Source organism: Bombus huntii, unplaced genomic scaffold (genome assembly GCF_024542735.1).
Source record: "Bombus huntii isolate Logan2020A unplaced genomic scaffold, iyBomHunt1.1 ctg00000080.1, whole genome shotgun sequence".
Taxonomy (NCBI): Eukaryota; Metazoa; Arthropoda; class Insecta; order Hymenoptera; family Apidae; genus Bombus; species Bombus huntii.
Window position 1 is genome coordinate 122,777 of NW_026099336.1, and position 25,060 is coordinate 147,836.

The following is a 25,060-nucleotide window of genomic DNA, read 5'->3' on the forward strand; positions in this document are numbered from 1 at the left end:
ATTTCAAAACGATTAGTTATATTTAAATTTCATCAATCTTCTTTAGAATGATTAAACAATTATCCTCCCTTAGATCATTCACTAATTGAAATTCCTTTAATTATAAATAATAAAATTAAAAATATTTTTAATAATTAAAATTTAAAAATTTATTAATAAATAATATATATATATATATATATAATTATTAATATGGCAGATTAGTGCTTTGAATTTAAAATTCAATTATAAAGATTTTTATCTTTTATTAATAAATTAATTTAATAAAATTATATAATGAATTTCAAATTCAAATAAATTTTAATTATTAAAAATTTCTACATGAAATATATTTACATTTCAAGATTCAAATTCTTTTTATTCTGATAATTTAATTTCCTTTCATAATTTAACTATAATAATAATAATTATTATTATTTCTTTAACAACATTTTTTATTATAGATTTTATATATAATAATTATTTAAATCTAACTCTTTTAAAAAATCATACAATTGAAATTATTTGAACTTTATCTCCTATAATTATTTTAATAATTATTTGTTTTCCATCTTTAAAAATTTTATATTATATCGATGAAATTGTAAATCCTCATTTTTCTATTAAAGCTATTGGCCATCAATGATATTGATCTTATGAATATCCAGAATTTAATAATTATGAATTTGATTCATATATATTAAATTATGAACTAATAAATCAATTTCGATTATTAGAAACTGATAATCGATTAATTATTCCATTTAAAATTTCTATACGAATAATTATTTCTTCATTAGATGTTATTCATTCATGAACTATTCCATCATTAGGAATTAAAGTAGATGCTATTCCTGGTCGAATTAATCAATTCAGTTTATTTTGTATCCGTCCAGGAATTTATTTTGGACAATGCTCTGAAATTTGTGGAATAAATCATAGATTTATACCTATTATATTAGAAAGAACTTCTTATGAATTATTTATAAATTGAATTAAAAATAAAATTTGAAAAATTAGTTAATTTAAATAACTTTAGATTATCATTCTAAAATTAATATTTTATTATTATTTTTCTATCATTAGATGTCTGAAATAAAGAATTGATCTTTTAAATCAATTATAGTAATTAAAATTTACTTCTAATGAATACCACAAATAATACCTATTAATTGATTAGTTATCTTTATAATATGTTTAATATGTTTATTTACTATTATAATTTTAAGAAATTCATTTTTATTATATATTATCATAAAAAATATTTATAATATAAATAATAATAATAATAAAAATAATTTAATTAAAAAATGAAAATGATTATGATAAACAATTTATTTGAAATGTTTGATCCTTCAATTAATAATTATATTCAATTAAATTGAATTTTTATAATTTTACCAATTATTTTATTTCCAAATTCATATTGATTAATTCCTTCACGAATTTTAATAATTTTTAAATTATTTATTGAATATTTATTTAATGAATTTAAAATAATGATAACTAATAAATATTCAATAAATATTTTTTGATTCTTAAGAATTATAATTCATATTATAATATTAAATTTATTTAGATTAATTCCTTATATCTTTACATCAACAAGACATTTAATATTTAATCTATCAATAGCATTATCTTTATGATTAAGATTTTTAATTTACTCAATTATTAATTTTCCTATAAAAACTTTAAGACATTTAGTACCATTAAATTCTCCAAAATTTTTAATAAATTTTATAGTAATTATTGAACTTATTAGACTTTTTATTCGCCCTTGAACATTATCAATTCGTCTTTCAGCAAATTTAATTTCAGGACATCTTATTCTTATTTTACTAAGAAATTTTATAATAAACTTCATTATTTTATCACCATTAACTTTAATAATTCAAAATATATTATTAATTCTAGAAATTTCAATAGCTTTAATTCAAGCTTATGTATTCTCAATTTTATTAACATTATATTTTTCTGAATCAAATTAATGAAAAAAAACTTTCCTTTTCATATTGTTACTATTAGACCATGACCAATTATTGTCTCTTTTAATACTATAAATATATTATTAAGAACAATTTTATGAATTTCTTTAAATAATTTATTAATTATAATCTTAAATTTATTAATTTTAATTTTATCAACAATAATATGATTCCGAGATATTATTCGAGAAAGAACATTTCAAGGAATACATTCTTTTTATATTTTATCAATAATAAAATTTAGAATAATTATATTTATTATTTCTGAACTATTTTTTTTTTATTTCATCTTTTTGAACATTCTTCCATAATTCAATTTCTCCTTCAATTGAAATTAATTTAATATGACCACCTAAAATAATTAAATTTTTTAATCCATTTGAAATCCCTTTATTAAACTCAATTATTTTAATTATATCAGGATTTTCAGTAACATTAAGACATTATAATATATTAAATAACAAATTTAAATCAAGAATATCAATATTAATATCAACAATTTTTTTAGGATTTTATTTTAATTTTATACAAATTTTTGAATATTATAATTCATTCTTCTGTATTAATGATAGAATTTTTGGATCTATTTTTTTTTTTTTTTTTTTTATCCACTGGTTCTCATGGTATTCATGTCTTAATTGGAACATTATTTTTATTATATTCTTTAATTCGAATAATAAAAAATCATTTTTCAACAATTCATCATATTAATTTTGAATTTGCTATTTGATATTGACATTTTGTTGATGTAATTTGATTATTCATTTACATATTTTATTATATCATTATAAATTAAATTAAATTTTAAATATATAGTATAATTAAATTACATTTAATTTCCAATTAAAAAATTTAATATTAAATTAATATATTTAATTAATATAATTTATTATTTATTAATTTTTATAATTTTAATAATTATTTTTTTATTAAATAAATTTTTATCAATATATAAAAAATTTAACATAGAAAAAAACTTACCTTATGAATGTGGATTTAATCCAATCACAAAAATAAATATTCCATTTTCATTACCATTTTATTTAATTTCATTAACATTTTTAATTTTTGATGTAGAAATTATTTTACTAATTCCTTTAATTTCATATATCAAAACATTAAATTTTTTATATTTATTTATTTTAATAATTTTTTTATTTTTAATATTAATTTTTTCTTTATTAATAGAATGATCATGTAATTATTTAAATTGAATATTTTAGATTATTCTAATTAAATATTTTAATATATATATATATATATATATAAGGATTTAAAAAATAAATCAATCTTTAAGTCGAAATTAAAAGTAAATTTTACTTCTTATATAAATTTAAATTTATATATTAAATAAAATAAATTTTAAATTGAAGCCAAATTAGAGGCATTTTATTGTTAATAAAATAATTGAATTTAATATTCCAATTTATTAATATATATATATATAAATATTATATAAAAAAAATTATTTTAAAAATTATACAAAATTTAAAATTTAATTTAATTTATATAGTTTAAATAAAACATTATACTTTCAATATAAAATTATTAATAAATAAAAAATTAATTGTAAATAGAAATAATTCAATAATGCTTCTAACTTTAATAATTGATTTAAAATATCATTATTTCTTAGAATTTATTATTAATAATAATATTTAAAATTTAAATTCATATATATATATATATATATAATAAATATTATTTAAAAATTTAAAAAAATTTCCCTAATATTTTCAATCTAATGCTCTAATATAAGCTACTTATATACTACAAACAAACAAATTTTTTTTCTTTTTATTTAATATATGAATATAATTTAAATTAAATTAATATCATTAATATTAATAAATATAAATATAATAATAATAATAAAGAAATTTTAAATATAAAATTTATTTCTAATATATCACAAATATATCTTATAATTTTTCCTATAAATTTTTCTAATAAACCTTTCTCAAAATAAAATTCATAATAAATTATTTTATTTATTAATTGATTTATTATAAACTTATAAAAAAATTCTATTATAAAAAATCTTTTAATAAATATCTTACTTTTTTTAAAAAAATTAATATTTAATATTAATATTGAAAATATTAATCCTAATAAAATTATTTTAAATACAAAATATTTATAAATATAAATTAAATTAATATTTAAATGATAAAAAAATAAATTAAGAATAAATTTTCTTAAAATTAATATTATTTATAAATTAATTAATATAACTCTAATTATAATATAATCTTCTCTTAAATATATTAAATTTATTATATAATTATTTATTATTATAAATATTAATTTTAATTATAAATATTAATATTAAATAAAATTAAATAATTAGAATAATAATTATTTCCTAAACCTCCAACTAAATTAACTCATTTTAATCAATTTATATTTATTGAAATATTTAATCTCAATAAAAATATTAAATTTCTTAAAATATAAAAATTTATAAACTTAAATAAGATAATAATAACAATTACAATTGTAACCTCATTCATTTTTAAATTAAATTTATAATATTAATTTTTTGATGACCAAATTCATAATTTATTCTAACTAATAATGATAGACCTATAACTCCTTCACATACAGAATAAATTAAATAAATTCATCTATTAAAATCAATTAAAATTATATAAAATAAAATAATTGAAATTCAATATTCCAACCCAATTAAAAAATTAAAAAAATAAATATTATTATTTAATAAAATAACTAAAATTATTAAAACAAAATTCAAAATAATAAATTCTAAAATAAATTTAATATTAACCAACTTAAAAAAATTAAATTTCTTAATACAATAATTTTCAAAAATTAATATATATATATATATATATTAATTTTAATTAATAATTAATTCTTTAAAATATTTTATACACACATATACACTCATATATATATATAAATAATCTATATGTCGGAGATAAGAGGACACCGGTGCCTTCCCTCTGAAACCTCGGGAAAATCCATAAAAACGTTGTAATTAAAATCTACAGTTGTAACTAAACGATTTGCCGTCATTCTAACCAATTGTATTTGTTTGAGACTTGTGACAATGAGCTTGGGCTCAAGGCGACAATTAGTCGCCGAACGTGCCCGCGGTCAACGGGACGAACTCTCCATCTAACAAAGGCATTGAGTATTCCTATAGCTCTCCTTAAAAGAAAGATTTGTAGCGGCACGTGGCAGTAAACATTCCAACGGTTTCTGTCCCGTAGCTCGCCACACGCAGATCCTATTCTCCGGGCAGGATGTTTACCAAATGTCGACGCGTCTCCACAGTACGTGATCGGCTAGCCCGAGGACCGTCATAAACACTAATATCTAGTTACCTAAAATCCTTCAACAGATACACAGTCTTTGTCCCAGTTACGGGAAGACAGGAGAGACCTATTTTTCCACGAACGACGTCTCCCACTAGCAACCCTCCCTCAAGGGCAGCTAGCATCCTTTTCTAACTACCGATATGGAGATTGGCCAATTAGCAGCAACTTCAATTTCTCTTACTTTCCGAACGTAGGATGTCCCCGACGAATCCGATGATCTCGTGTCCTTAGACACACCCCGTCATAGTTTTCCTCTGGGGTATCACCGGGTCGGAAAGTCATTCTCTCTTGCGGTCTCATCGACAAAAAAAGAGATTAACGCCAGCGACTATTAACACAGAATCCGACTTAGATCTTTGCGAGTGCGTACGGCTACCGTCCCGTTGTCCGCGGGTTCGTTATTGAACCTAGGATCATTGTCATTAGTTTCTCGAGTATCTAATTACCACGGTTACTTGTCCGGTTCTATGGTAATCGTACACACACACACACACGCACACACATATATATATATTTTTTATTAAAATTTTAATTAATAATTAATCTTTTTATTGTAAATAAAATATTTTTATTTACTAATTTTTTAATAAAAACTAAAATTTTTTAATAAAATTTATATTAATATTTATATATCTTTTATCCTATTTTTATCAATTTTTTATTCTAATTTAAAACTTATTAACAATATTATTATATATATTTTATTTATAAAAAATTTAATTTTAATTAAAATTTTATTCTCTCCGTTTATTACGCCCCAAGGCTTACTGTAGGCCGTGTTCCTAACCGTCGCAAACAGATCGTCTTACATGACCGTCGAGATATACACAAAGTAGCGATAAACGCATAGTTGTCGTCAAGCAGCGAGTTCCAGAAACATCTATTCGCCTTCGGTGCGTTATTTTATCCGCATAAAGAAAGAAGCTGGTATACGTGATCATAGGCGCGAACGGTGGCGTGATCCGAGCGTAGTGGGGGTCGTCTTCCAGAGAAGACAAAGGACCAAATGGAAGGGCAGTCAGTGGCAAATGAGAATTCAAACGGGATGCATCGAAAGGTTCAGACGAATAAAATCAAAGTCGCTTAGTCTAACGAATACATCGAGAAATATCATAAAATCGGGTCAAATTACTGTAACAAACTAATTGTATCATCGTTAAATCATTTGTGACGTATTCATTATAACTTTAAATATCGTTAAATATACACGTTTATATTAACTGTGTTAATTCAAAGTTAAAATCATTTGAACTATCTCTGTTATTCTAAACGAAACAGGGGAACGACTAATTCGCGGCGTCGATTATCATAATCGTAGCAAAAATTTACGTCTCCCGCTCACACGTTTCCCTCGCGATCGCGTCTCTACGCGAACGGTCGTAACATTTGGTCCTTCGAGCCGGATCACGAGCATTGGACGATCAAGTGAACAGAGATACAGCAGTAAATCATACAGTGATACACATGATCACATCATCATCAGCATCGCAGCAACCGTTAGCGGCGAACCTCGCGCCAACAACTAGAGGGTCAACTTCCGCAAGGAAATGTCTTACACGTCAAATCAGACACGCACGGTGACGAGCAACGTTTCAATTCGCGACAACAAGGTATGCTCGTTCATTGTATTGTCTTTACAATCCGCTATAACATTTTTTTCATCTTTATTTTTACACTGCGATTTAAGGCAAGAAAAATGATTGAAAGTTTCTTTTGTTCTTGTTTCAAATCATTTTTCCTTCTTAAAAAGGATTTTAAGAAAGATAAAAAATATATTTTTCTCAAAGTATGATAGCGTTTGTGATAGATCATGTATGATCTTGTCCTTTCTTTGCAATGCTATATCTAGTGTCCTTAAATGTTCCATATCTTTTCATTTACTTATACTCTCATCTTATTCTTCTGGTCTGAAAGTATAACTGTTACAGCTTTTAATGGTGTTTTGTTTTTATCTCTTGAATATGAGGTGGAATGGTGTAATAGGTACTGAAGTACACTAGGTGATATTTAACCAATAATGCAAATAACATCGGCTGATTCTTAACGTCGATAAACAATAGCGTCGTTCGGTTGATTTCTCGATAAAAGCGTACCCGTTTCTTTTCGTCTTTCGCGTCTCACGGCTCGTGGTCGAATGTGCTTATTTTTTCGACCGAACTGATTCTTTTTCCATTGCCCATCGATATCATCATCCCCACTGACGTGCGTTCGTTATAAGTGCCCTCGTGGCTGGCGCCTGTATGCCCTTCGGCTGAAGAGAAATTCGGCTGAAGGAGCGTGAAGATATCGATGACAGATTGAGTGCGTCGTGTCGCGTTTCGACGGCGTAGCGTAGCGCTTTGTATCGCGGAGCCGTTGGAAAGTTCCATAGTCCTTGTCGCCACAGTACCCCCTTACCAGTGATAACGCTACGTAAATAAAAGAATATATGGATATTACGAAGTAGCGTGCGCGTTGGCCGGTTCTTAACACTTATCCGAAACCTGCCTGAAACCGATCGGGAAATCGGACTCTTCGCCCAGACCGCGTAACGTATCTATTCCGGGTATTTTCTCCGTTTGTCGTTTGGTTATTGGCGTTCGCCCTGCTTTCGTCGCGGACATTCGTTTGGTCTACCGGAATTAGCACGTTGCGAGTCTCGGCGGACCTTTGTTCGAGGTCTTCGGGAATGACAAACGCAGGCTTCAAGCGATCTATGGAAACCGTTACGTCGCGATTATTTATTTTTACCGTATATGTCTTATCACCTCTCTGTATGACTTTATACGGTGCATCGTACGGTGGCTGTAGTAATGGTCCTCCAATCGCGTCGTGGCGCACGAATACGTATGGCGACGTCTCTAATTCCTTGAAGACGAAAATTTTCTTTTCGCCGTGGCGAGTAATCGGGTGTGGTCTGACCCTCTCCATGCGTTCTCTCAGCCGGTTCGCGTATTCCAAGTTGGCCCGTTGACTAGTTGGCAAAAAGAATTCCGCCGGCAGACGTATGCCGGTGCCGTAAATCATTTCGGCCGCCGTTGCGTTTAGGTCCTCCTTTATCGCGGTTCTTATACCTAATAAGACGATCGGGAGAATTCCGACCCAGTTGCTCGTGTCGTGGCATTTGATCGCCGCCTTTAATTGTCTGTGTAGGCGTTCTACCATCCCGTTAGACGCTGGATGGTAGGCCGTTGTACGCAAATGTTTGACGCCGAGCAACCGCTAGCGTTCCGAACGTTCCGACGGGCGAGGATACGTGTCTGGTGACTTTGTTGCGCTGACACGGTATGCATTGTCGTGTCCACGTTCGGCAATCTTTATTTACCGACGGCCAGACGAAGCGCGTCGCTACCAATTTTCGCGTAGCTCGCATCCCCGGGTGGGAAAGTCCATGTAGCGCTTGGAATACGGTGCGGCGTAACGGTTCCGGTACGTACGGTCGCACGGTCTCGGTTTTAATATCGCAGTATAACTCGACGTTGTGATCGGGAAATCGTACTTTTCTCAGCTGCAACGCGCTCGAGCCAGCATTGATAATTTTGCGTAGCTCGCTATCCTTTTCTTGCGCTGCAGCTAGCGTATGGTGATCTATTGGTTTTCCGATCGCTTCGATGCGAGATAGAGTATCGGCTACGTTATTTTCTACCCCTTTTATGTGACGGATATCCGTCGTAAACTGTCCGACGTAGTCCAGATGTCGAAACTGTCTCGGCGAACACTTATCGAGGTTCTACAAACATTGTGGCCTTTTTCCTACTTAGTTCGGTAATTTTCAATTTTAAGGTGTTGAACAATTTCGTTTCGTTGTAATTTAAGATTTGTTAACGAGCACTTTTCACAAACTGACCGCTGTTACTTATTTATATATATATATATATATCAATTAATTATTAACAATTTGGGTATTAGCTAATAAAAAAATATAATAATTAAATTGCATTTAATAGTAATTTTTAAAATATATCTAACTTTTTATAAATAATTGAATAATTTTTATTCCTATAAATTAACTATATAATTCTAAAATTATTATTAAATTACAATTTAATAAATTTAATTATATTTTAAAAATTAAATTTATAAACTATATAATAAGCTAAATTAAGCTTATAGGTTCATACCCTATCGATAAATTCAAAAAGTTTTATATAAAATATAAAAATATAAGTAATATGTCTGATAAAAGATATATTTTGATAAAATATTTATGTATATAATTAAATTATACTATTACTATTTATATAATAAGTTAAAAACTAATAGAAATTTTTCTATATAAATTTTATTTTTATATACAATATTTAATTTTTTCAAAAAAAAATTATTTTTTATAATAAAATATATATATTCTCTTATTTATCAGTAATTATTTTATTTTTTATTATATTAAATTCATCAAGAATTTACATTAAATGATTATCAATAGAATTTTCAACAATTATTTTAATTTAGAATAATTAATATTAAATCAAATAATAAAATTGTTAGAATCATATATTTTATAATATCATCAATTCCAAGATTATTAATTATTATTATTATTTCTTTAAATTATACACAAATTTTTATTTTTAAAAATTATATAATTAATTTTCTAATAAATTTATCTATATTTTTAAAAATTGGTTTATTTCCGTTTTGTTTTTGAATAATTTATATTTATAATATATCTTCATGAAATCAAATTTTAATTATTTCAACATTTATAAAATTTATTCCAATTTATTTTTTTTCTTCAATAACTTTCATTACACCATATCTAATTCTTACTTTATTTATTAATAATACATTCATTGCTTTATATACAAATATACAACTTCTCTATAAAAAAATTATTTGGATGTTCATCAATTTTTAATTCATTATTTTTTTATTTTATTCTTCATACTAATAAAAACTTATTCATATTATTAATTCTAATTTATTTATGTATATTTTCAACTTTAATATATTTTTTTAATTTTTATAATGTAAATAATTTAAATTTTAGAAATTTTTCAATATATTCATATTTTATTATTTATATATTCCTCTTTACCATTATTTTTTTCATTTATATTCAAATGAGAATTTATTTATAATTTAAATTTAAATTTAAGAAACAATTTAATAATTTTGTTATTATTAACAAGAATAATTATAATATGAAATTATTTCATTTTACTAAAATATATTTTATTAAAATTTAAATTTAGTAAAATAATTATACATTTTGAAATTTTTCATATAAAAATCTACATTCTAATTACAATTTTATTTTTTCTTTTATATTTATTTTATTTAATTTAATACAAATATTATTAATTTAATCTTTAAATTTGCAATTTAATATTTTTCTTAAACTATATTAAATATTATAAAATAAATTTTAAAATAGTATTAAAAAATTTTTAATTTTTCTAAATAAATTTACAGTTTATTTCTTTTTCAGACATAATACTTTATTATTTAAAAATTTTTAAATTAATTTTTAAAATTTTATTTAATTTAATTAAATTAAAATTATTATAATTATAATTAAACATTTAATTAATTAATTTATATTAAATTAATATTTAAGATTTCATGTTAAATAAACTATTAATCTTCAAAATTAATTATATAAATTTTATATTTATAAATCTTAATAAAAAAAATGATTAATATCAACTAATCATAAAAACATTGGAATAATATATTTTATTTTTGCAATATGATCAGGAATAATTGGATCTTCAATAAGATTATTAATTCGAATAGAACTTAGTCATCCTGGAATACGAATAATTTATGCTATATTAGGAATTGGATTCCTAGGATTTATTGTATGAGCTCATCATATATTTACCGTTGGATTAGATGTTGATACTCGAGCTTATTTTACATCAGCAACAATAATTATTGCTGTTCCTACAGGAATTAAAGTATTTAGATGATTAGCAACTTATCATGGTTCAAAAATAAATTTTAATATTACAATCATTTGATCTATTGGTTTTATTTTAATATTTACAATTGGAGGATTAACAGGAGTAATATTATCTAATTCATCAATTGATATTATTTTACATGATACTTATTATGTAATAGAACATTTTCATTATGTACTATCAATAGGAGCAGTTTTTGTTATTATTACTAGATTTATTCATTGATACCCAATAATTACAGGTCTAATATTAAATCAAAAATGATTAAAAATTCAATTTATTATAATATTTATTGGTGTAAATATAACTTTTTTCCCTCAACATTTTTTAGGCTTAATATCTATACCACGACGATATTCAGATTATCCTGATTCTTATTATTGTTGAAATTTAATTTCATCAATTGGAGCAATAATTTCGATAAATAGAATATTATTTTTCATTTTTATTATTTTTGAAAGATTAATTTCAAAACGATTAGTTATATTTAAATTTCATCAATCTTCTTTAGAATGATTAAACAATTATCCTCCCTTAGATCATTCACTAATTGAAATTCCTTTAATTATAAATAATAAAATTAAAAATATTTTTAATAATTAAAATTTAAAAATTTATTAATAAATAATATATATATATATATATATATAATTATTAATATGGCAGATTAGTGCTTTGAATTTAAAATTCAATTATAAAGATTTTTATCTTTTATTAATAAATTAATTTAATAAAATTATATAATGAATTTCAAATTCAAATAAATTTTAATTATTAAAAATTTCTACATGAAATATATTTACATTTCAAGATTCAAATTCTTTTTATTCTGATAATTTAATTTCCTTTCATAATTTAACTATAATAATAATAATTATTATTATTTCTTTAACAACATTTTTTATTATAGATTTTATATATAATAATTATTTAAATCTAACTCTTTTAAAAAATCATACAATTGAAATTATTTGAACTTTATCTCCTATAATTATTTTAATAATTATTTGTTTTCCATCTTTAAAAATTTTATATTATATCGATGAAATTGTAAATCCTCATTTTTCTATTAAAGCTATTGGCCATCAATGATATTGATCTTATGAATATCCAGAATTTAATAATTATGAATTTGATTCATATATATTAAATTATGAACTAATAAATCAATTTCGATTATTAGAAACTGATAATCGATTAATTATTCCATTTAAAATTTCTATACGAATAATTATTTCTTCATTAGATGTTATTCATTCATGAACTATTCCATCATTAGGAATTAAAGTAGATGCTATTCCTGGTCGAATTAATCAATTCAGTTTATTTTGTATCCGTCCAGGAATTTATTTTGGACAATGCTCTGAAATTTGTGGAATAAATCATAGATTTATACCTATTATATTAGAAAGAACTTCTTATGAATTATTTATAAATTGAATTAAAAATAAAATTTGAAAAATTAGTTAATTTAAATAACTTTAGATTATCATTCTAAAATTAATATTTTATTATTATTTTTCTATCATTAGATGTCTGAAATAAAGAATTGATCTTTTAAATCAATTATAGTAATTAAAATTTACTTCTAATGAATACCACAAATAATACCTATTAATTGATTAGTTATCTTTATAATATGTTTAATATGTTTATTTACTATTATAATTTTAAGAAATTCATTTTTATTATATATTATCATAAAAAATATTTATAATATAAATAATAATAATAATAAAAATAATTTAATTAAAAAATGAAAATGATTATGATAAACAATTTATTTGAAATGTTTGATCCTTCAATTAATAATTATATTCAATTAAATTGAATTTTTATAATTTTACCAATTATTTTATTTCCAAATTCATATTGATTAATTCCTTCACGAATTTTAATAATTTTTAAATTATTTATTGAATATTTATTTAATGAATTTAAAATAATGATAACTAATAAATATTCAATAAATATTTTTTGATTCTTAAGAATTATAATTCATATTATAATATTAAATTTATTTAGATTAATTCCTTATATCTTTACATCAACAAGACATTTAATATTTAATCTATCAATAGCATTATCTTTATGATTAAGATTTTTAATTTACTCAATTATTAATTTTCCTATAAAAACTTTAAGACATTTAGTACCATTAAATTCTCCAAAATTTTTAATAAATTTTATAGTAATTATTGAACTTATTAGACTTTTTATTCGCCCTTGAACATTATCAATTCGTCTTTCAGCAAATTTAATTTCAGGACATCTTATTCTTATTTTACTAAGAAATTTTATAATAAACTTCATTATTTTATCACCATTAACTTTAATAATTCAAAATATATTATTAATTCTAGAAATTTCAATAGCTTTAATTCAAGCTTATGTATTCTCAATTTTATTAACATTATATTTTTCTGAATCAAATTAATGAAAAAAAACTTTCCTTTTCATATTGTTACTATTAGACCATGACCAATTATTGTCTCTTTTAATACTATAAATATATTATTAAGAACAATTTTATGAATTTCTTTAAATAATTTATTAATTATAATCTTAAATTTATTAATTTTAATTTTATCAACAATAATATGATTCCGAGATATTATTCGAGAAAGAACATTTCAAGGAATACATTCTTTTTATATTTTATCAATAATAAAATTTAGAATAATTATATTTATTATTTCTGAACTATTTTTTTTTTATTTCATCTTTTTGAACATTCTTCCATAATTCAATTTCTCCTTCAATTGAAATTAATTTAATATGACCACCTAAAATAATTAAATTTTTTAATCCATTTGAAATCCCTTTATTAAACTCAATTATTTTAATTATATCAGGATTTTCAGTAACATTAAGACATTATAATATATTAAATAACAAATTTAAATCAAGAATATCAATATTAATATCAACAATTTTTTTAGGATTTTATTTTAATTTTATACAAATTTTTGAATATTATAATTCATTCTTCTGTATTAATGATAGAATTTTTGGATCTATTTTTTTTTTTTTTTTTTTATCCACTGGTTCTCATGGTATTCATGTCTTAATTGGAACATTATTTTTATTATATTCTTTAATTCGAATAATAAAAAATCATTTTTCAACAATTCATCATATTAATTTTGAATTTGCTATTTGATATTGACATTTTGTTGATGTAATTTGATTATTCATTTACATATTTTATTATATCATTATAAATTAAATTAAATTTTAAATATATAGTATAATTAAATTACATTTAATTTCCAATTAAAAAATTTAATATTAAATTAATATATTTAATTAATATAATTTATTATTTATTAATTTTTATAATTTTAATAATTATTTTTTTATTAAATAAATTTTTATCAATATATAAAAAATTTAACATAGAAAAAAACTTACCTTATGAATGTGGATTTAATCCAATCACAAAAATAAATATTCCATTTTCATTACCATTTTATTTAATTTCATTAACATTTTTAATTTTTGATGTAGAAATTATTTTACTAATTCCTTTAATTTCATATATCAAAACATTAAATTTTTTATATTTATTTATTTTAATAATTTTTTTATTTTTAATATTAATTTTTTCTTTATTAATAGAATGATCATGTAATTATTTAAATTGAATATTTTAGATTATTCTAATTAAATATTTTAATATATATATATATATATATATATAAGGATTTAAAAAATAAATCAATCTTTAAGTCGAAATTAAAAGTAAATTTTACTTCTTATATAAATTTAAATTTATATATTAAATAAAATAAATTTTAAATTGAAGCCAAATTAGAGGCATTTTATTGTTAATAAAATAATTGAATTTAATATTCCAATTTATTAATATATATATATATAAATATTATATAAAAAAAATTATTTTAAAAATTATACAAAATTTAAAATTTAATTTAATTTATATAGTTTAAATAAAACATTATACTTTCAATATAAAATTATTAATAAATAAAAAATTAATTGTAAATAGAAATAATTCAATAATGCTTCTAACTTTAATAATTGATTTAAAATATCATTATTTCTTAGAATTTATTATTAATAATAATATTTAAAATTTAAATTCATATATATATATATATATATAATAAATATTATTTAAAAATTTAAAAAAATTTCCCTAATATTTTCAATCTAATGCTCTAATATAAGCTACTTATATACTACAAACAAACAAATTTTTTTTCTTTTTATTTAATATATGAATATAATTTAAATTAAATTAATATCATTAATATTAATAAATATAAATATAATAATAATAATAAAGAAATTTTAAATATAAAATTTATTTCTAATATATCACAAATATATCTTATAATTTTTCCTATAAATTTTTCTAATAAACCTTTCTCAAAATAAAATTCATAATAAATTATTTTATTTATTAATTGATTTATTATAAACTTATAAAAAAATTCTATTATAAAAAATCTTTTAATAAATATCTTACTTTTTTTAAAAAAATTAATATTTAATATTAATATTGAAAATATTAATCCTAATAAAATTATTTTAAATACAAAATATTTATAAATATAAATTAAATTAATATTTAAATGATAAAAAAATAAATTAAGAATAAATTTTCTTAAAATTAATATTATTTATAAATTAATTAATATAACTCTAATTATAATATAATCTTCTCTTAAATATATTAAATTTATTATATAATTATTTATTATTATAAATATTAATTTTAATTATAAATATTAATATTAAATAAAATTAAATAATTAGAATAATAATTATTTCCTAAACCTCCAACTAAATTAACTCATTTTAATCAATTTATATTTATTGAAATATTTAATCTCAATAAAAATATTAAATTTCTTAAAATATAAAAATTTATAAACTTAAATAAGATAATAATAACAATTACAATTGTAACCTCATTCATTTTTAAATTAAATTTATAATATTAATTTTTTGATGACCAAATTCATAATTTATTCTAACTAATAATGATAGACCTATAACTCCTTCACATACAGAATAAATTAAATAAATTCATCTATTAAAATCAATTAAAATTATATAAAATAAAATAATTGAAATTAAATATTCCAACCCAATTAAAAAATTAAAAAAATAAATATTATTATTTAATAAAATAACTAAAATTATTAAAACAAAATTCAAAATAATAAATTCTAAAATAAATTTAATATTAACCAACTTAAAAAAATTAAATTTCTTAATACAATAATTTTCAAAAATTAATATATATATATATATATATTAATTTTAATTAATAATTAATTCTTTAAAATATTTTATACACACATATACACTCATATATATATATATAAATAATCTATATGTCGGAGATAAGAGGACACCGGTGCCTTCCCTCTGAAACCTCGGGAAAATCCATAAAAACGTTGTAATTAAAATCTACAGTTGTAACTAAACGATTTGCCGTCATTCTAACCAATTGTATTTGTTTGAGACTTGTGACAATGAGCTTGGGCTCAAGGCGACAATTAGTCGCCGAACGTGCCCGCGGTCAACGGGACGAACTCTCCATCTAACAAAGGCATTGAGTATTCCTATAGCTCTCCTTAAAAGAAAGATTTGTAGCGGCACGTGGCAGTAAACATTCCAACGGTTTCTGTCCCGTAGCTCGCCACACGCAGATCCTATTCTCCGGGCAGGATGTTTACCAAATGTCGACGCGTCTCCACAGTACGTGATCGGCTAGCCCGAGGACCGTCATAAACACTAATATCTAGTTACCTAAAATCCTTCAACAGATACACAGTCTTTGTCCCAGTTACGGGAAGACAGGAGAGACCTATTTTTCCACGAACGACGTCTCCCACTAGCAACCCTCCCTCAAGGGCAGCTAGCATCCTTTTCTAACTACCGATATGGAGATTGGCCAATTAGCAGCAACTTCAATTTCTCTTACTTTCCGAACGTAGGATGTCCCCGACGAATCCGATGATCTCGTGTCCTTAGACACACCCCGTCATAGTTTTCCTCTGGGGTATCACCGGGTCGGAAAGTCATTCTCTCTTGCGGTCTCATCGACAAAAAAAGAGATTAACGCCAGCGACTATTAACACAGAATCCGACTTAGATCTTTGCGAGTGCGTACGGCTACCGTCCCGTTGTCCGCGGGTTCGTTATTGAACCTAGGATCATTGTCATTAGTTTCTCGAGTATCTAATTACCACGGTTACTTGTCCGGTTCTATGGTAATCGTACACACACACACACACGCACACACATATATATATATTTTTTATTAAAATTTTAATTAATAATTAATCTTTTTATTGTAAATAAAATATTTTTATTTACTAATTTTTTAATAAAAACTAAAATTTTTTAATAAAATTTATATTAATATTTATATATCTTTTATCCTATTTTTATCAATTTTTTATTCTAATTTAAAACTTATTAACAATATTATTATATATATTTTATTTATAAAAAATTTAATTTTAATTAAAATTTTATTCTCTCCGTTTATTACGCCCCAAGGCTTACTGTAGGCCGTGTTCCTAACCGTCGCAAACAGATCGTCTTACATGACCGTCGAGATATACACAAAGTAGCGATAAACGCATAGTTGTCGTCAAGCAGCGAGTTCCAGAAACATCTATTCGCCTTCGGTGCGTTATTTTATCCGCATAAAGAAAGAAGCTGGTATACGTGATCATAGGCGCGAACGGTGGCGTGATCCGAGCGTAGTGGGGGTCGTCTTCCAGAGAAGACAAAGGACCAAATGGAAGGGCAGTCAGTGGCAAATGAGAATTCAAACGGGATGCATCGAAAGGTTCAGACGAATAAAATCAAAGTCGCTTAGTCTAACGAATACATCGAGAAATATCATAAAATCGGGTCAAATTACTGTAACAAACTAATTGTATCATCGTTAAATCATTTGTGACGTATTCATTATAACTTTAAATATCGTTAAATATACACGTTTATATTAACTGTGTTAATTCAAAGTTAAAATCATTTGAACTATCTCTGTTATTCTAAACGAAACAGGGGAACGACTAATTCGCGGCGTCGATTATCATAATCGTAGCAAAAATTTACGTCTCCCGCTCACACGTTTCCCTCGCGATCGCGTCTCTACGCGAACGGTCGTAACATTTGGTCCTTCGAGCCGGATCACGAGCATTGGACGATCAAGTGAACAGAGATACAGCAGTAAATCATACAGTGATACACATGATCACATCATCATCAGCATCGCAGCAACCGTTAGCGGCGAACCTCGCGCCAACAACTAGAGGGTCAACTTCCGCAAGGAAATGTCTTACACGTCAAATCAGACACGCACGGTGACGAGCAACGTTTCAATTCGCGACAACAAGGTATGCTCGTTCATTGTATTGTCTTTACAATCCGCTATAACATTTTTTTCATCTTTATTTTTACACTGCGATTTAAGGCAAGAAAAATGATTGAAAGTTTCTTTTGTTCTTGTTTCAAATCATTTTTCCTTCTTAAAAAGGATTTTAAGAAAGATAAAAAATATATTTTTCTCAAAGTATGATAGCGTTTGTGATAGATCATGTATGATCTTGTCCTTTCTTTGCAATGCTATATCTAGTGTCCTTAAATGTTCCATATCTTTTCATTTACTTATACTCTCATCTTATTCTTCTGGTCTGAAAGTATAACTGTTACAGCTTTTAATGGTGTTTTGTTTTTATCTCTTGAATATGAGGTGGAATGGTGTAATAGGTACTGAAGTACACTAGGTGATATTTAACCAATAATGCAAATAACATCGGCTGATTCTTAACGTCGATAAACAATAGCGTCGTTCGGTTGATTTCTCGATAAAAGCGTACCCGTTTCTTTTCGTCTTTCGCGTCTCACGGCTCGTGGTCGAATGTGCTTATTTTTTCGACCGAACTGATTCTTTTTCCATTGCCCATCGATATCATCATCCCCACTGACGTGCGTTCGTTATAAGTGCCCTCGTGGCTGGCGCCTGTATGCCCTTCGGCTGAAGAGAAATTCGGCTGAAGGAGCGTGAAGATATCGATGACAGATTGAGTGCGTCGTGTCGCGTTTCGACGGCGTAGCGTAGCGCTTTGTATCGCGGAGCCGTTGGAAAGTTCCATAGTCCTTGTCGCCACAGTACCCCCTTACCAGTGATAACGCTACGTAAATAAAAGAATATATGGATATTACGAAGTAGCGTGCGCGTTGGCCGGTTCTTAACACTTATCCGAAACCTGCCTGAAACCGATCGGGAAATCGGACTCTTCGCCCAGACCGCGTAACGTATCTATTCCGGGTATTTTCTCCGTTTGTCGTTTGGTTATTGGCGTTCGCCCTGCTTTCGTCGCGGACATTCGTTTGGTCTACCGGAATTAGCACGTTGCGAGTCTCGGCGGACCTTTGTTCGAGGTCTTCGGGAATGACAAACGCAGGCTTCAAGCGATCTATGGAAACCGTTACGTCGCGATTATTTATTTTTACCGTATATGTCTTATCACCTCTCTGTATGACTTTATACGGTGCATCGTACGGTGGCTGTAGTAATGGTCCTCCAATCGCGTCGTGGCGCACGAATACGTATGGCGACGTCTCTAATTCCTTGAAGACGAAAATTTTCTTTTCGCCGTGGCGAGTAATCGGGTGTGGTCTGACCCTCTCCATGCGTTCTCTCAGCCGGTTCGCGTATTCCAAGTTGGCCCGTTGACTAGTTGGCAAAAAGAATTCCGCCGGCAGACGTATGCCGGTGCCGTAAATCATTTCGGCCGCCGTTGCGTTTAGGTCCTCCTTTATCGCGGTTCTTATACCTAATAAGACGATCGGGAGAATTCCGACCCAGTTGCTCGTGTCGTGGCATTTGATCGCCGCCTTTAATTGTCTGTGTAGGCGTTCTACCATCCCGTTAGACGCTGGATGGTAGGCCGTTGTACGCAAATGTTTGACGCCGAGCAACCGCTAGCGTTCCGAACGTTCCGACGGGCGAGGATACGTGTCTGGTGACTTTGTTGCGCTGACACGGTATGCATTGTCGTGTCCACGTTCGGCAATCTTTATTTACCGACGGCCAGACGAAGCGCGTCGCTACCAATTTTCGCGTAGCTCGCATCCCCGGGTGGGAAAGTCCATGTAGCGCTTGGAATACGGTGCGGCGTAACGGTTCCGGTACGTACGGTCGCACGGTCTCGGTTTTAATATCGCAGTATAACTCGACGTTGTGATCGGGAAATCGTACTTTTCTCAGCTGCAACGCGCTCGAGCCAGCATTGATAATTTTGCGTAGCTCGCTATCCTTTTCTTGCGCTGCAGCTAGCGTATGGTGATCTATTGGTTTTCCGATCGCTTCGATGCGAGATAGAGTATCGGCTACGTTATTTTCTACCCCTTTTATGTGACGGATATCCGTCGTAAACTGTCCGACGTAGTCCAGATGTCGAAACTGTCTCGGCGAACACTTATCGAGGTTCTACAAACATTGTGGCCTTTTTCCTACTTAGTTCGGTAATTTTCAATTTTAAGGTGTTGAACAATTTCGTTTCGTTGTAATTTAAGATTTGTTAACGAGCACTTTTCACAAACTGACCGCTGTTACTTATTTATATATATATATATATATCAATTAATTATTAACAATTTGGGTATTAGCTAATAAAAAAATATAATAATTAAATTGCATTTAATAGTAATTTTTAAAATATATCTAACTTTTTATAAATAATTGAATAATTTTTATTCCTATAAATTAACTATATAATTCTAAAATTATTATTAAATTACAATTTAATAAATTTAATTATATTTTAAAAATTAAATTTATAAACTATATAATAAGCTAAATTAAGCTTATAGGTTCATACCCTATCGATAAATTCAAAAAGTTTTATATAAAATATAAAAATATAAGTAATATGTCTGATAAAAGATATATTTTGATAAAATATTTATGTATATAATTAAATTATACTATTACTATTTATATAATAAGTTAAAAACTAATAGAAATTTTTCTATATAAATTTTATTTTTATATACAATATTTAATTTTTTCAAAAAAAAAATTATTTTTTATAATAAAATATATATATTCTCTTATTTATCAGTAATTATTTTATTTTTTATTATATTAAATTCATCAAGAATTTACATTAAATGATTATCAATAGAATTTTCAACAATTATTTTAATTAGAATAATTAATATTAAATCAAATAATAAAATTGTTAGAATCATATATTTTATAATATCATCAATTCCAAGATTATTAATTATTATTATTATTTCTTTAAATTATACACAAATTTTTATTTTTAAAAATTATATAATTAATTTTCTAATAAATTTATCTATATTTTTAAAAATTGGTTTATTTCCGTTTTGTTTTTGAATAATTTATATTTATAATATATCTTCATGAAATCAAATTTTAATTATTTCAACATTTATAAAATTTATTCCAATTTATTTTTTTTCTTCAATAACTTTCATTACACCATATCTAATTCTTACTTTATTTATTAATAATACATTCATTGCTTTATATACAAATATACAACTTCTCTATAAAAAAATTATTTGGATGTTCATCAATTTTTAATTCATTATTTTTTTATTTTATTCTTCATACTAATAAAAACTTATTCATATTATTAATTCTAATTTATTTATGTATATTTTCAACTTTAATATATTTTTTTAATTTTTATAATGTAAATAATTTAAATTTTAGAAATTTTTCAATATATTCATATTTTATTATTTATATATTCCTCTTTACCATTATTTTTTTCATTTATATTCAAATGAGAATTTATTTATAATTTAAATTTAAATTTAAGAAACAATTTAATAATTTTGTTATTATTAACAAGAATAATTATAATATGAAATTATTTCATTTTACTAAAATATATTTTATTAAAATTTAAATTTAGTAAAATAATTATACATTTTGAAATTTTTCATATAAAAATCTACATTCTAATTACAATTTTATTTTTTCTTTTATATTTATTTTATTTAATTTAATACAAATATTATTAATTTAATCTTTAAATTTGCAATTTAATATTTTTCTTAAACTATATTAAATATTATAAAATAAATTTTAAAATAGTATTAAAAAATTTTTAATTTTTCTAAATAAATTTACAGTTTATTTCTTTTTCAGACATAATACTTTATTATTTAAAAATTTTTAAATTAATTTTTAAAATTTTATTTAATTTAATTAAATTAAAATTATTATAATTATAATTAAACATTTAATTAATTAATTTATATTAAATTAATATTTAAGATTTCATGTTAAATAAACTATTAATCTTCAAAATTAATTATATAAATTTTATATTTATAAATCTTAATAAAAAAAATGATTAATATCAACTAATCATAAAAACATTGGAATAATATATTTTATTTTTGCAATATGATCAGGAATAATTGGATCTTCAATAAGATTATTAATTCGAATAGAACTTAGTCATCCTGGAATACGAATAATTTATGCTATATTAGGAATTGGATTCCTAGGATTTATTGTATGAGCTCATCATATATTTACCGTTGGATTAGATGTTGATACTCGAGCTTATTTTACATCAGCAACAATAATTATTGCTGTTCCTACAGGAATTAAAGTATTTAGATGATTAGCAACTTATCATGGTTCAAAAATAAATTTTAATATTACAATCATTTGATCTATTGGTTTTATTTTAATATTTACAATTGGAGGATTAACAGGAGTAATATTATCTAATTCATCAATTGATATTATTTTACATGATACTTATTATGTAATAGAACATTTTCATTATGTACTATCAATAGGAGCAGTTTTTGTTATTATTACTAGATTTATTCATTGATACCCAATAATTACAGGTCTAATATTAAATCAAAAATGATTAAAAATTCAATTTATTATAATATTTATTGGTGTAAATATAACTTTTTTCCCTCAACATTTTTTAGGCTTAATATCTATACCACGACGATATTCAGATTATCCTGATTCTTATTATTGTTGAAATTTAATTTCATCAATTGGAGCAATAATTTCGATAAATAGAATATTATTTTTCATTTTTATTATTTTTGAAAGATTAATTTCAAAACGATTAGTTATATTTAAATTTCATCAATCTTCTTTAGAATGATTAAACAATTATCCTCCCTTAGATCATTCACTAATTGAAATTCCTTTAATTATAAATAATAAAATTAAAAATATTTTTAATAATTAAAATTTAAAAATTTATTAATAAATAATATATATATATATATATATAATTATTAATATGGCAGATTAGTGCTTTGAATTTAAAATTCAATTATAAAGATTTTTATCTTTTATTAATAAATTAATTTAATAAAATTATATAATGAATTTCAAATTCAAATAAATTTTAATTATTAAAAATTTCTACATGAAATATATTTACATTTCAAGATTCAAATTCTTTTTATTCTGATAATTTAATTTCCTTTCATAATTTAACTATAATAATAATAATTATTATTATTTCTTTAACAACATTTTTTATTATAGATTTTATATATAATAATTATTTAAATCTAACTCTTTTAAAAAATCATACAATTGAAATTATTTGAACTTTATCTCCTATAATTATTTTAATAATTATTTGTTTTCCATCTTTAAAAATTTTATATTATATCGATGAAATTGTAAATCCTCATTTTTCTATTAAAGCTATTGGCCATCAATGATATTGATCTTATGAATATCCAGAATTTAATAATTATGAATTTGATTCATATATATTAAATTATGAACTAATAAATCAATTTCGATTATTAGAAACTGATAATCGATTAATTATTCCATTTAAAATTTCTATACGAATAATTATTTCTTCATTAGATGTTATTCATTCATGAACTATTCCATCATTAGGAATTAAAGTAGATGCTATTCCTGGTCGAATTAATCAATTCAGTTTATTTTGTATCCGTCCAGGAATTTATTTTGGACAATGCTCTGAAATTTGTGGAATAAATCATAGATTTATACCTATTATATTAGAAAGAACTTCTTATGAATTATTTATAAATTGAATTAAAAATAAAATTTGAAAAATTAGTTAATTTAAATAACTTTAGATTATCATTCTAAAATTAATATTTTATTATTATTTTTCTATCATTAGATGTCTGAAATAAAGAATTGATCTTTTAAATCAATTATAGTAATTAAAATTTACTTCTAATGAATACCACAAATAATACCTATTAATTGATTAGTTATCTTTATAATATGTTTAATATGTTTATTTACTATTATAATTTTAAGAAATTCATTTTTATTATATATTATCATAAAAAATATTTATAATATAAATAATAATAATAATAAAAATAATTTAATTAAAAAATGAAAATGATTATGATAAACAATTTATTTGAAATGTTTGATCCTTCAATTAATAATTATATTCAATTAAATTGAATTTTTATAATTTTACCAATTATTTTATTTCCAAATTCATATTGATTAATTCCTTCACGAATTTTAATAATTTTTAAATTATTTATTGAATATTTATTTAATGAATTTAAAATAATGATAACTAATAAATATTCAATAAATATTTTTTGATTCTTAAGAATTATAATTCATATTATAATATTAAATTTATTTAGATTAATTCCTTATATCTTTACATCAACAAGACATTTAATATTTAATCTATCAATAGCATTATCTTTATGATTAAGATTTTTAATTTACTCAATTATTAATTTTCCTATAAAAACTTTAAGACATTTAGTACCATTAAATTCTCCAAAATTTTTAATAAATTTTATAGTA

General features: G+C 23.6%; 3 pseudogenes; all 3 read left to right on the plus strand.

The window, feature by feature from the left end:
• Positions 1-316: 316 nt before the first annotated feature.
• LOC126876513 (cytochrome c oxidase subunit 2-like) lies at positions 317-995 on the plus strand (annotated as a pseudogene).
• Positions 996-11,982: 10,987 nt separating this feature from the next.
• Positions 11,983-12,661, plus strand: LOC126876514 (cytochrome c oxidase subunit 2-like; annotated as a pseudogene).
• A 10,988-nt stretch (positions 12,662-23,649) lies between these two features.
• LOC126876518 (cytochrome c oxidase subunit 2-like) lies at positions 23,650-24,328 on the plus strand (annotated as a pseudogene).
• Positions 24,329-25,060: the final 732 nt, after the last annotated feature.